Below are 14123 nucleotides of genomic sequence, written 5' to 3' on the forward strand. Positions count from 1 at the left end.
ACGGCGGTTCTGTTACCGAGGGAGACAGTGAAGGGCTGCTATGACAGCTAGCTAATCAGAGACATGGGGTTCACCTGATCTGAAGTGTTGCAGTCGACAGACAGACTCTGAGGGCTGATCATTCTCTACTATACTCGATTGCCACTCCCATCTAAGTGTATGGGGAAATCAAACGTTAGCTAGCTATACTAGCCACCGAACCACTGATCCCAATAACTTCAACACTGCAGTGCCTGAGCAACACACCTCGATCTGTAACTGTTTTTGATCCTGTTTATTTATTGCTTTGTTGTCTTATTTTATTGTTTATAGTTTATTGTTTTGTTCTGTTCTGTTGATATATGTGTACATTTGCTGCCTTGTTATTATTTGTGTTTGCTTGTGAACTCGTCAGCATTGAAAATGAGGGAAACCTCAATTGCTCTACGAGTTTAAATAAAGGTTTGAAATGAAATGAAACACCTGCTGCATAGCCGGGATCCCGAGATAATTGTGCCGCAGGCATACAGACATTCAGAGATGGCTGCCATTTTAGTTAGATATACATTTGACCCCAAAGATAATTCATGGTACACTTTACATGAAATCACAGCACTCAGTCACCACCCTGTCTTTCCTTTTTCCCAAAGGAAAAAGTAAAGACAGACATCGGCCGTCGCTTTGTCTCTCATAGGTAACTACTGGAATACAAGTCTATTAATTTTCCTCACTGCAGGGCTTGACATGAGCCATAGAGCTATGATGCATTGTGGGGGACTCTTCTCCCTCATATCCTTGGCAGAGGAGACTGCCAAATGTAATGATGGTCACCTCCGCCAGTGAGCCTTTTTTTTTTTTTTTTACTTCCCAGAGACTGAGTTGCTTTAAAATGGACCCTATAGCAGGTGGAGGGCCGTAGCACACTTTGATGGCGCTGGGTCTGTGCCAACGATGCTATCAGATTATTCTTGTTGGCTGTGTCAATATCCTGGGAGTACTTATTCTACGGTTGATATTTGTATGCACTTACTGTACCTACTGTACCAGGCCGATACAAACAAGCTGTTCAAGTATGGATTTGACTAGAAAAGTATTAGCAATACACAAACAAATGTGCTTTCGCAAGTATTGCATTTTGCTAGAGTCCATGGGGTATTTCTTAAAGACATACTGCTGATCTAGACACACTTATTAAGTAGCTGCACAACCACAATGCACTAACTATTCTACTATCACCTTTCATATTGGATAGTCAATCAAGTTTTCATCACTTCATCAAATTTCCGTCACATTCAATCATACAGTATCTCCTCTCCCCACTTTCTAATATCCTTTTCAAACCAGACAGGGAGCTTCAATCTTATTTCACCACATCAATATTCTGTGTTGCTACATTATCATTGTGTACTGTCTGAACGTGTCCTACACATACCCTTGCAACCAATTGCATTAGTTTACTGTTGTAATCATATTCACCCATTTCGGATGGATTGTTCCATGTGATAGCTATATCTTGGGTAAACTCTTTGTGTCTCAACCTGGTTGCGTTGGCTTCATTTGAATGCTACCAAGCATGGTGACGTTCACACATGATTGCATTTCTTAATTAGTCTCTCACTCAGATCACTCTGTCTCCTCTCTACATAGGATCAAATCATTGTGCTATTACCAGCTAAGCCAACCAGTCTGTTTGCAAGAACAATACGAGGAATCATGCTCAAATAGTTAGGCTTGCACTTATTGTTGAACAACTTTTTTCACAAGTTGATAGTAGAGAATCCAAGAATAATGAATAATAATAATGGATTTAATGTTATCTTTAGTATATGGCACAGTATGATATGAGAGGAGACAGTATGGTTTTGCATATAGACATCGGTGCTTCTCCCGTGTAAATGTAATGTACAAAGTGTCAGTATATGAGGTACAGGTAACCTGAACACATTCTGAGACCATTCTATTTTATGATTTCTGCCTGCTGAAATATGCTTCATACAGTATTGGCACTTCACTAACAATTCATATTGTCGAGCTGTGGGCTGAAGAATAGCCCATGCCTTCTCCACCCATCAACATAGAGGTGGAAAGACCAACGTAAATAGCACATCTCTGAGTGAGCTGATGCAAGACTGTGGCCTTGACGCTTCAGCCACCCCTGAGTCGATTGAACAGTAGGGAGTAATCCGAGTACTTTGGGCCAATCTAAAGGAGAACATAGAACAAACTAGCCAAGGTACTGTTTGACCCAGCTTGATATGGCCTGGATAGATGGGTAAAAAGGGAGGAGGAGGGGGGGGGGGCAGGCTAGTTTTTGACTGCCCTTTTTTTTTTTTATCTAGAAAGTTTATACTGTGTGAAAAAGCATAACGTTGGCTCTTTTTTATTTCTTGAGGGGATCCTCTCTGTAGGTTTGTAGTACATTTTGTGAACAGTTTTGCATTTAATCTTTATAAAATGTTTTATTTTTTTTATTTAAGAGAAGGTTCTGAACTTTTTTATTTATTTTTTGCTTACTGCTTTCTTCTGAACCAGAAAGCTTACTAGATGGTAACTAAGGCAACACTTCAGCATTGAATTGATGAGTGGAGAAAGAGCAGTGGGAGTGCAAGAGGGAGTCCTAAAGACTGTAAATCTTATTCTTTTAAGAAGCACTAGAAGTGCTGGATTAGAGGATCTTAGAGGAGTACAGGCTCTTACAGGCTATCCCACCCAGGGTATTCCAATGTGTTCCAAATACTCTGCTAAATTGTGTGATTTGGACTCCATATGTAATGCTAAGGTTTGTCCTATTTTAAAATATCCTCTGTGTTATTTATTGGTAACAGTATAGTAACAGTATTTGCCAGGTGGTATTACAGAGAACTTTTTGCTTTGAGGTAGCCCCAGCGGTCCTAGGACTTAAAGGAGTAGTAAAGGGAAAATGCATGTTTACGCCAATGACTCCCGTTCACCCCTGGCTTAACTTATATTTCCTTAAAGGAGTAGTAAAGGGAAAATGCATGTTTATCCCTGTTTTAAGGTTACTTATGATAATATACAATGGTTCAGATCACAACGTTGACAAAACTAGCATTTTCGAGAAAGTTGATAATTGCTCTACCAACGTTTTGGTCATAACCAACACATTTGGTCTTTGAAATCGAGTTTAACATGTTTTTGAATGATTTTTCAAGATGCCCATCCACATCCATTGTATGACCAAAACGGTGGTAGAGCAATTATCAACTTTCTCAAAAATGCTAGCTTTGTCAACGTTTTGATCTGAACCATTGTATATGATCATAAGTAACCTTAAAACAGGGCTAAACATGCATTTTCCCTTTACTACTCCTTTAAGGAAATATTAGTTAAGCCAGGGGTGAACGGGAGTCATTGGCGTTTCTTCCCATAAGCCAGGGTATGCCTAACCTGACACACAAGTGGGTTTGTTTCACACAACCATCTGGGAAAGCTCCAGTGGAAACTGTTTGGATAAGGCCCGGCAATTAAAAAAAAAAAATACAGGCAGGTGATTGGATGAACTATCTTTCTATCACCGTCTATCATGGGCTTCTCGCTGTCGTAATATCCAAACAACGCCCATACAGTAGCTGCTAGTAGTTCCCAGGATACTGATTGGCCTGACCACATTCTGTTCTGGCTGAAACTGATCTCTATGGAGATTTTCCAGCCTATCTGCTGAGAGAAACAGAATATGAGCTTGCAAGATCAGGATGGTCTCACGAGACTAGGTAGGTAGGCTAGGTAGTCTCGTGAGACCATCCTGATTTCGGGAGTTCACATTCTGTTCTTCTCGCCAATTAGTCTGGATACTCTCCATAAAGATCAGTTTGTGCCAGATCAGAAAACGATCTCGCCAATCAGCATTGAGGAATTTGAAATACAAACAGCTACGCTAGCTAGGTGGGTTTTGCTGTGATGACAGCGAGGAGCGGTTGAAGTTACTGTAGCGTGTGATAGACTGTGATAGACAGATGGTTCATCCAATCACCTGCCAAGTATTTTTGAAAGTGCCTGCCCTTTTCCAAACAGTTTCCAATGGCGAGTTTCCAGATGGTTATGCGAAGCAAACCATCTGGCGAAGCAATCCATCTGGCGCGTCAGGTTAGAGGCATAACCCAACAAATCCCAATAAACAAAACTAACAAAGTAATTCATTTGTTCCAGTTTTTTGATGTAACTGCATGATATACACCACTGTAGTCTTCTGCTCTCCTCTCAGATTTGTCACATTCCTCTCAGATTCTGTGACAGTTTGGAACACAAAATCTATCCAACTAAGCTAAAGTAGTATATCAAGTATAGGATATCAACAAGATGGTGACCAGGAGTGTGGTATAAAAATATTACTGTCCAGGTACTTAGACTGGAAAACTAAAAGTTTGAAAAACCTTTTTTGCCCACTTATGTCCGTATTAATAACTTAAGCAAATTCAATGTGCCAAAAGCTTGTATCCATTCCTATTTTCAGAGGTCACTATGCTTTATTCATTTCTCAATGTGAAGTGGTAACATTTCACATGTGGAAAATTCCCATTAGGATAAAAGCTCATCCAATTAAACATTAAACCATCCTTGGCTCAAAATGAGCACCTACTGAAAATGTAATCTAGAGAACACAGGTCTGCTTTATGCATAGTGATTAATAAAAGATATGCCTTACATCTGCCATCAGATTCCCCACTGCTGTGGTTACCTGTTGAAGCACGTCTGATTCACTTGACTTGACTAATGCATATATACTGTTACATCCAGTTATAGCTGAAATATATGGATATGTAGTCCAGAATACAGTGCATCCAGAAGGTACTCATATCCCTTCACCTCACCAAAATAGTTTTTTTCCCCTCAAAAATCTACACACAATACTCTGTAATGACAAAGTGAAACACGTTTTTTTATTTTTAGCAAATGTAGGCCTATTAGTATTCAATCTATTTCCTATGGCATTCAAAATGATCAGGTGCATCCTGTTTCCACTCATCATTCTTGATGTTTCTACAATTTGACTGGAGTCCACTTGTGGTAAATTCAATTGATTGGACATGATTTGGAAAGGCATTATACTCTGACTCATTCTACTACAGGACTCAAGGACTCACCCTACAGGACTGCAATAATGACATCTAAACAAGATTTAAAAAAAACAAATGGAACTTGAGGGGCTTGCACTCAGAGACCTCCGCCCCTGCCCCCCCCCCCCACACCCTCAACTGCTCTCCCCCTTCCACGTCCGTCCCCCCTTCCCCCTCTACCTTTCCTCTACCTTTCCTCCCACCACCATCTCATGTGCTGTGCTCTCCTACTGGCTTTCTGAATTGGTTACTGTAGCACCACCTGTAGTTTCCTCTTTCTGCTTGACATCTTTCCTCTCCAATTTCCAAAACGTTGCTAGTTTAGTGAAGACTTCCCATTCACATTCATTTACAGCCAAGCAGAGCAGTACTGGAGGGAGGAGTGGGCTGGTTCAGAGTCTGCAGACAGTACAAGATGTACATTTGAGATGGGAGTTATACAGCGATTATGTTAAATCTATAGTCTATTGGCGAGATATAGTTTTCTATGAAGTCAATCATTTTAATGTGCAGACACTATTTTCATCCACCTGAAAGTGTCTGCAGTTTACTTTGAATGCTTGAAGTTTACATTATCGTTTAAATGCAAGTTGAGACACTAGTCTATATAACAGGTGTCACTGTGTTGCTTGGCAGTATTGCCTTTACGCTCACTTGCCCATGCTGGGTTCGATCTTGGCTATACAGAAATCATCACACTTCATACTAACATATAGTATACATAAAGCATTAAACATGGTAATTTAGCGGACTCTATTGAGGTACCCTACAGAATGCATCGCTTCAACTATCCACACGAATGAGAAATATAACATTATGGTGCTTTCCATTTGTCTCGGGAGGTGCGAGTGGGAACTGGCATGGTCACTCCCAAGGTGAGCGTTCCAGTTGCAACAGCTGATCTCGTTATCAACAGCTAACTAGTAGCACTAGGCTTTGTTAGCAAACTAGTTGATAACAACACACTAAGTGGTATTGTGTGCACAAAACACTATAATCAGCAATAGCTTTAGCTGCTTGTTTGTCGCTCTCTACACTGCAGCCAGTAGTCTCATCAGGCGCAAGGCAAAATTTAAATATTGCTGATTTAAATAATAACACTGCTGCAGCATCATCTTCCATCCGCCGGACGGAAAAATTATGGTAGGTGGGCTCTAGCATTCTACCTTCCGGATCGAGCTGAAAAAGTAAATAGACACCAGCCTGTTGACGCGAGCATAACTGATCATGGCTGGCTCATGGATGTATTATAAGAAGTGGATAAGGCATGCAAAGATGGTGGCCCATTCAATCAATCAATGAAAGTTGCTCAGTGGCGCATGAAGCAAGCCCCCATGGCCAGGAACAGCCAGTTTTTCGCATAGTGGCCAAGCTCGGTATTGCAAGTGGCGCCAAGAACCTGAAACCTATGAGGAAACTGAAACCTAAATCCCCCACTACACTGACGTTATAGTAATATGGGTACTGTAGAGCCACCTATGAATGAATCATGGTCAAAATTTAATGGAGAGTTCTATGGCCCATGCTGCACCCCTCCACCGAGTTTCATGCATATCGGGCCGGTAGTTTTTTGTTTAATCCTGTCCGCCTACAGACACACACACACAGACAGACAGACAGACAGGGGCGAAAACATTACCTTCCGCCCTGTGGGGCTTTGCCCCTGGAGCGGAGGTAATGTTATATATTTTCACTTCATTATGTAATAACACCTGCATTTTGTGATAATCTGCCACATTTTGTAATAAACAGCTTGAATGTAATATGTAATGCATTCCCCCATATTTTGTAATACATTATTACATATTGTGGTGGCTATAACAAAATGCTGTAGTTTTTCCCCCATAAAAATGTGATAATATTGAAGAATCTAGGGAGAAATGTCTCTAACATCTACAGAGTATTACTGCTATGTATTTGATTTAATGTGTTTGTTTGTTTTCACGTGGACACTGTGTAGTCGATAGTGAGGGAGACAGCTGATGCTGCTGCTGTGGCCGTTCGGGGTAGTGGGTGTCAAGAGGTCACACTTAGGCCACAGGGGGGGCCTCTCCTCTGGGGTATTAATGACACATCTCTATGGGACACTATAAACAGACACAACCCAGACTGACAACCAATGGTGATTATGATATCATTTTAGGGTGACAGGCGACACATCTGTATGGTCACTCCTCCACCAATCTAGCTTCACTAGGTCCTAAACGGGCAGGCCTAGGCGTGGGGGGTGGGCCGAGAGAGCACTATTTAACGTCTCAAACCAAATCTTGAGATGTCGATTTGGAAACGGTAGGCAACTCAGCCAGACAGATTCGCTGCTCCCAGCAGGCAGGCACGCTGATAACACCATGCGGGGAGGGAAGTCAAAGGCCACGACTTCGCACCACAGCCGCAGCCAGCAGAGAAGCAGGGAGAGAGAGAGACTAGAGAAACATCCCAGAGAAGCAGGGAGAGAGAGAGAATAGGGAAACATCCCAGTGTTCCATGTGATTGTATCTTTGTACAATAAATCTATCATTTGTCGCCGCTTCCAATCCCGTGTTGGGTGATTTCATCAATGACTATCACAACAAGAAGGCTATTAACATCGTGGTTCATAATTAGATGGTGCTGCAACTCTTATCAAGGCTTACAAAAAAATACACAACGCAGAGCAACAGAAGAAGAACGCCAAAAGCCAACAATAATGTGCATTGTGTAATAACCCAACACAATGGATTTATAATGTGTAATAATGTGTCATAATAATTTTAACAATTAATCTAAATTAAATGTCACAAATATTACAGCAAATTAAAACCCTTTGACCTGTAGTGCTTCCTTGGCGTCATAGATCTAATCTTAGTGTAAATAGCCACATAAAAGTGTTTATTTCCAGTAGGGTTGACTATGCCCATGGTCTTTTGACACTTTCAAGAAAGACCACCACAAAGCTTCAGCTTATTCAAAATGCAGCTGCTAGAATTCCTACAGGGACCAAAAGACCACATCACCCCCATTCATCAGATACGCTGGCTCCCTGTCAGCTACAGAATCAGATGCTGCTTGTTTATAAATCAACTAGTTCTGATACCCATTGGAGCCATTTAGTCCCCAAGAACCCGAGATACAGGTCCGGGTTCAGTCCGGGACACAAGTCCCAACTGAATGGTGGTCAATGGGCGGTTATTCTCCGTGCTTAGAATTACACTAATCGACTGCATACTGCTCAAAAACCGCTAGATTCTGTAGAAGACATATTCATGCGACACTGTTCTGCCCGCTAATGTTGTTAGCATAAGTGAATGTAGAACATAGTGAAAATTTGCATCACGGCTAGTAGACATTTTCTGTTTGGCAAGTCCTGTGTGAATGATAGCTTGGTTTGGCTAAGCTTAGCAAAATGGTTAGCTACTATTGTACAGGGTTGACAATAGAACACTGATTTTGGGCAAAGCTGACCAACAGCTAAATAATTGCTGTAATTCTGGTGCGAGGTAATAGTAAACACACTGGACTGAACGTTCAGAGAGTGGTGTTAAGTGTAAGGAAAGGGGTAGGGGAACAATAGTGTTTGATTGTTAGGTATGCAGTGGTTGCGCAGAGTGCGAGTGAGTTGTCTACTGGTGTGGCGCTACATGGCCAGTCCTGTGAGACCGTAGGCCTGTTCGCTGTCCACGGTCCCGGGTAATTTTAGAACATAGACTGTCTTTGCCTAAAGGGATACAGTACATTGAAATGATGTCTGTGATTGCTATGATATAGGGCTGCATTATACTGTAAGTGCTCTGTGGCTCCTATGGCAAACCCTAAGATCACTACCTATACAAGGGGATAATGTCAATGTTGCCAGGCCACCACTGTTAATACAAATTAGGTATTGATGTATGGAATACCAAATGTGACAAAATAAAATAAATAAATACATAAATAAATAGATAAATAAGTAAATATGGCTATGAAATAAATACTGAAATAAATAATAATAAATTAGATAATAAATATATAAATATATACATGTAAATATAAATATCTAAATGAGTCAATAAATCAATCAATCAAAAGGTTTTTCTTTCAAAAATACATTTTTCATAATTTCACATTTGTTTATTTCAGGGTACTTTTATTTAATAATGCCACATTTCATAATGCAATGCCACATTTCCATATATATATATATATATATATATATATATATATATATATATATATATATATATATATATATATCCTTATATTAAAATAAATGGGACGTGGCTATCTCAGACTCAGACCAAAGCAACAGCACCATAGATAGAGATCTTGGCGAGAGCATGGATATACGTTAGCTGCAACTCCGGCCAATCAGGTAGCACTTTTTTATGAATATTAATGAGCCTGCCAGCCTGCATTTTGGTCATTCTGGCAGATGGAAGGCACATAGTCGTTGTGCAATGCCTGACACAGGAGAGAAGAAAAGCATCTCAGAGTTATAGGGTCTGGTTTACAGAAATTGGTTTTCCCATTGTGTTATTAACATGGCATACTGTAGATTATTTTCACAAGAGCGGGGTGATCGCGAGTGCTGACAAAATAGAGAGGAGAATAGAATACTCGATCATATAAGCTGCATTACTTTTTCATAGTTAAATATTCCAGGTTTTTTTGCTAGTAGTTTATGAATCGGCATTAGCACCTCAAAAATTCATCATTTTTGTGGCATGACACATGAGACCCTATGAATTGCAATTTATCCACATGCATGAAAGAAGACCGGTATTAGTTATCTGATTTGAAGCCATTCTTCCAGTCCATAGAAATAGCCTACAGTAGATACTCCAGTTTGCTCCACGTGTGTTTGTGTTTGTATACGTCATTACAGATACTGAGTGGGGAATTGTGGGAAGGGAGGTTCTTAAAATGCAGTGCAGTTTTTATCATGACCAGAGGGACAGCCAAAGTGTCGACTTATCTCATGCAGCTTAAGTCAAGTCAACAGTATGAAACAAAGGATTAAAAATAAAAGTATTGGTATTTTTGGGGAAAGCCAGGTTGACCGTGGTTTATGGGGGGAAATGCCACTGCTTATTAGGGGCCAGGCAGCCTAGCTGCCGGAACCCTATTGTATTTGCCTATATTATTATTATTATTATTATTATTATTATCCATCTTCCACTGAAGTCTGACTTCCCGTGGGCAAAAAATCACCAAACTTTGCACATAGCTCCAGTACTATACCCAAAGTCCTCAACCTGCATTGTAGGTCAATAAACCTGAAGGTGGCGCTACAACAACAGTCTAAAGTTTAAAACTTTAAAAAATCATAACAAATCAGCCATTTCTTCATAAACTGTAAAACCTATCAAACCTATAGCCTCCCACATTTTTTGTTCAATTGACACCAAAATTGATATACTATAGATTTTTGAAATATGAAAAATTGAGCCCACAGCACATCAAAAAGTTTGACTGTTTACAGTTCTGTATACAGTTCCTATTAATTCTCGCCAAATCAATGTCTGATCATCCTCATAAAAAGTGACAACATTGGCCACATATCCAAGATGTGTGATTTTTTTCAGAATTTTATCTCAAAAATTGAATTTTTGAGACATCGCTGTTGGCAACCCTACCCAACCCCCGCCGAGGATTACAATGACTAAATCGATTGATTGGCAACTGACTGAGTACACAGCTGCTGAAGTTAATGTTCAACTATGAAGAAAAGCAAACAAAACCTGTAAAAATTTATAAACATATCTCATCCAACATTTTCAAGCAATTAACACCAAACTTGCTACACTGGATCTTCAGACTGTAATTCATAAACTCATTGACCAGATTGTTGAATTATCAAAATCGAGCTTACAATGCATCAAAATGTTTTACAAATGTTTTTTGATACGATACGAATGTACAAAATGATCATTGGAATGTCAACTTTCTTGTTGTCCTCCTATTCTCTCGCTTATTGCTCCTAAACTTGTGGGAAATTGCCTGGCCCCGCCTCATCGCTGCGCAGCAGCTTTAATTCCCTTTGAGAACCAGAGAGGGGGAGAGGTCGTACAGTTATATCTCAATCCCATTAACCTTAGCTGTCCCCATGTGAGTTGTAATAGCGTCACGTAAAGGGCTTTTGTTTTCTTCATTCAGTCTCAATGACAGGCTTTCACCAGTTACAATACACAGCATTCATCAACAGCTTCCTCTCTCGCCCTTCATGTTTCCCTTGAAGAGCCATTAAGGCTAAAACCATTAGACAACACTCTGAATTACTTATTCATAGGCATGCTAGTGAAATAACCTTTCATCGCCTCTGAGGGAAATAAGAAGCTTGTCGATGGAAGTGAAAGCCTCCAATACCATGACGTGGAAGTCCCTTCTAATTGTGAGCAGATACAAAACAAGCCACTGCCCCCATGTGGGGAAGAAACACAAGGACGTGTGCCGCCACACATTTCCTTTCTGCACAAATAAAATCTTTTTGGCATCGTTTTTTGAAGCGTTACTCAGTCCCAGTATCGGGGGACCTCTGTAGCGCGGGTTACCCCATGCTGGGTGTACTTGGGCTGGGTGTTGCTGGGCTGGGTGTAGTTGGGTTGGGTGTAGCTGGGCTAGGTGTAGCTGGGTTGGGTGTAGCTGGGTTGGGTGTAGTTGGGCTTGGTGTAGTTTTGAGTGTAGCTGGGCTGGTTGTAGCGGGGCTGGGTGTTGTTTTGGGTGTAGCTGGGCTGGGTGTAGTTTGGCTGGGTGTAGTTAGGCGGGGTGTATCTGGGCTGGGTGTAGCTGGGCTGGGTGTAGTTGGGCTCAGTGTAGCTGGGCTGGGTGTAGTTTGGCTGGGTGTAGTTGGGCGGGGTGTAGCTGGGCTTGGTGTAGTTTTCGGTGTAGCTGGGCTGGGTGTAGTTGGGCTGGGTGTAGTTTTCGGTGTAGCTGGGCTGGGTGTAGTTGGGCTCAGTGTAGCTGGGCTGGGTGTAGTTTGCCTGGGTGTAGTTGGGCTGGGTGTAGTTTTCGGTGTAGCTGGGCTGGGTGTAGTTGGGCTGGGTGTAGTTTTCGGTGTAGCTGGGCGGGTTGTATTTGGGCTGGGTGTAGTTGGGCGGGGTGTAGATGGGCTATGTGTAGTTGGGCTGGCTGTAGCTGGGTTGGGTGTAGTTTTGGGTTTAGCTGTGCTGGGTGTAGTTGAGCTGAGTGTAGTTGGGCGGGGTGTAGTTTTGGGTGTAGCTAGGCTGGGTGTATTTGGGCTGGGTGTAGTTGGGCGGGGTGTAGATGGGCTATGTGTAGTTGGGCTGGCTGTAGCTGGGTTGGGTGTAGTTTTGGGTTTAGCTGTGCTGGGTGTAGTTGAGCTGAGTGTAGTTGGGCGGGGTCTAGTTTTGGGTGTAGCTAGGCTGGGTGTAGTTGGGCTGGGTGTAGTTTTCGGTGTAGCTGGGCTGGGTGTAGTTGGGCTGGGTGTAGTTTTCGGTGTAGCTGGGCGGGTTGTATTTGGGCTGGGTGTAGTTGGGCGGGGTGTAGATGGGCTATGTGTAGTTGGGCTGGCTGTAGCTGGGTTGGGTGTAGTTTTGGGTTTAGCTGTGCTGGGTGTAGTTGAGCTGAGTGTAGTTGGGCGGGGTGTAGTTTTGGGTGTAGCTAGGCTGGGTGTATTTGGGCTGGGTGTAGTTGGGCGGGGTGTAGATGGGCTATGTGTAGTTTGGCTGGGTGTAGCTGGGTTGGGTGTAGTTTTGGGTGTAGCTGGACTGGGTGTATGAATGAATGAATCATTTTATTTTCGTGTCCGGCCGTCACAACACGATCCCACAATCCCTTACGGAATTATTTAGACACATTTTAAGAAATATAACCTAATAATACAGTCATGCTGACAATAAAAAGTGCATGAGATCAAACAAGGAAGAAGATCAAAGATAAATAAATAAATTACAAATGTAAACACATTACAGAACAAATACAAACAAGCAGAACAAAGACAAACAAATAGATCAACCAACGAGAAACATTAGCCTTATTTCCACTGTCGTACCGAACCGATACCTTGCTCAAACCGCGCCGTGTGAACGGTTACAGTAGCTGTGTTCGGAATCGCTCCCTCGTTCCCTCACTTCCTATTCCCTATATAGGGTTCACCATGTAGTGAACTACCTAGGGAACGGAGAAAATGTAGGGTACATGCACTGAATTGTGGGTAATAAATAGTGGACTATATAGGGATGATATATTCTACCCATTTATTTTTATGCTTCGTCATAACGAGTTCCCTGAACATCTTCATGTCCACCCTCTGCCTGTAGGTAAAGAGATGCTCCAGCCCATGCTCCTGAAGAAGCTCCAACATTTCTGATGCCCATTCACCTCCTATTGAACGATCCCATTTAAATATCTTACTTGTTATTCTATCAGCTGGTAAATCAAGTATTCGGTTCCATAAATTCACCATATTTCCCTTCCACCTAGCCTTGCGTCACCAGTCTCTCCTCGGGGAGGAGAGCCTGGTGTCTATTTACTTCACTGCCTTAAGCCCGCCCCTTCTTCCGGCTCGAGCCTGTAGAGCCCGCCTCCTACTTCCGCTTGCTTTATTTACATCGATGGAAGAAAACATGGACATATCTGAAGAAATATTTCAAGAAGTCATGGAAGAAGTATGCCGGATACATAATATCACACATTTGAAGCCACTGCAGCGTCTTATCCTCCATAATTATAGATACAACAACTGGTCTTCTTCCGGTCCAGACCAGAAGATTATGCGATGCGTCATCCTAGGCGCTTCCGCTCTAGACCGGCGAAACAACTGCGAAAGAGACAGGCCCCAGACTACTTCCACCTGACCTCACATGGTTCCCACCCCATGTCACCCTCAATGGCAAGTATTGGAGCATATTTGTGAGCTCCTAGAAAATATCTAATTGCACTGTTGTGAAGCCGTGAACTTTTGTGAAACTGTCTGGACCCCCACACCCCAGAGGCATAATCCAGAATTGGACAGATGCAAGATTGATATAACTGGGAATATGTAACATAACCCATACTTTTCTATATTTTAGTTTTCCCTATGATACCTCCTAGAGCTCTGCTTGCCGAATCTGCCAAAACGGATGTACCATGTAGGAAGGACATGTGTTCATC

The sequence above is a fragment of the Borostomias antarcticus genome (genome assembly GCF_949987555.1).
Source record: "Borostomias antarcticus genome assembly, chromosome: 4".
Classification (NCBI taxonomy): Eukaryota; Metazoa; Chordata; class Actinopteri; order Stomiiformes; family Stomiidae; genus Borostomias; species Borostomias antarcticus.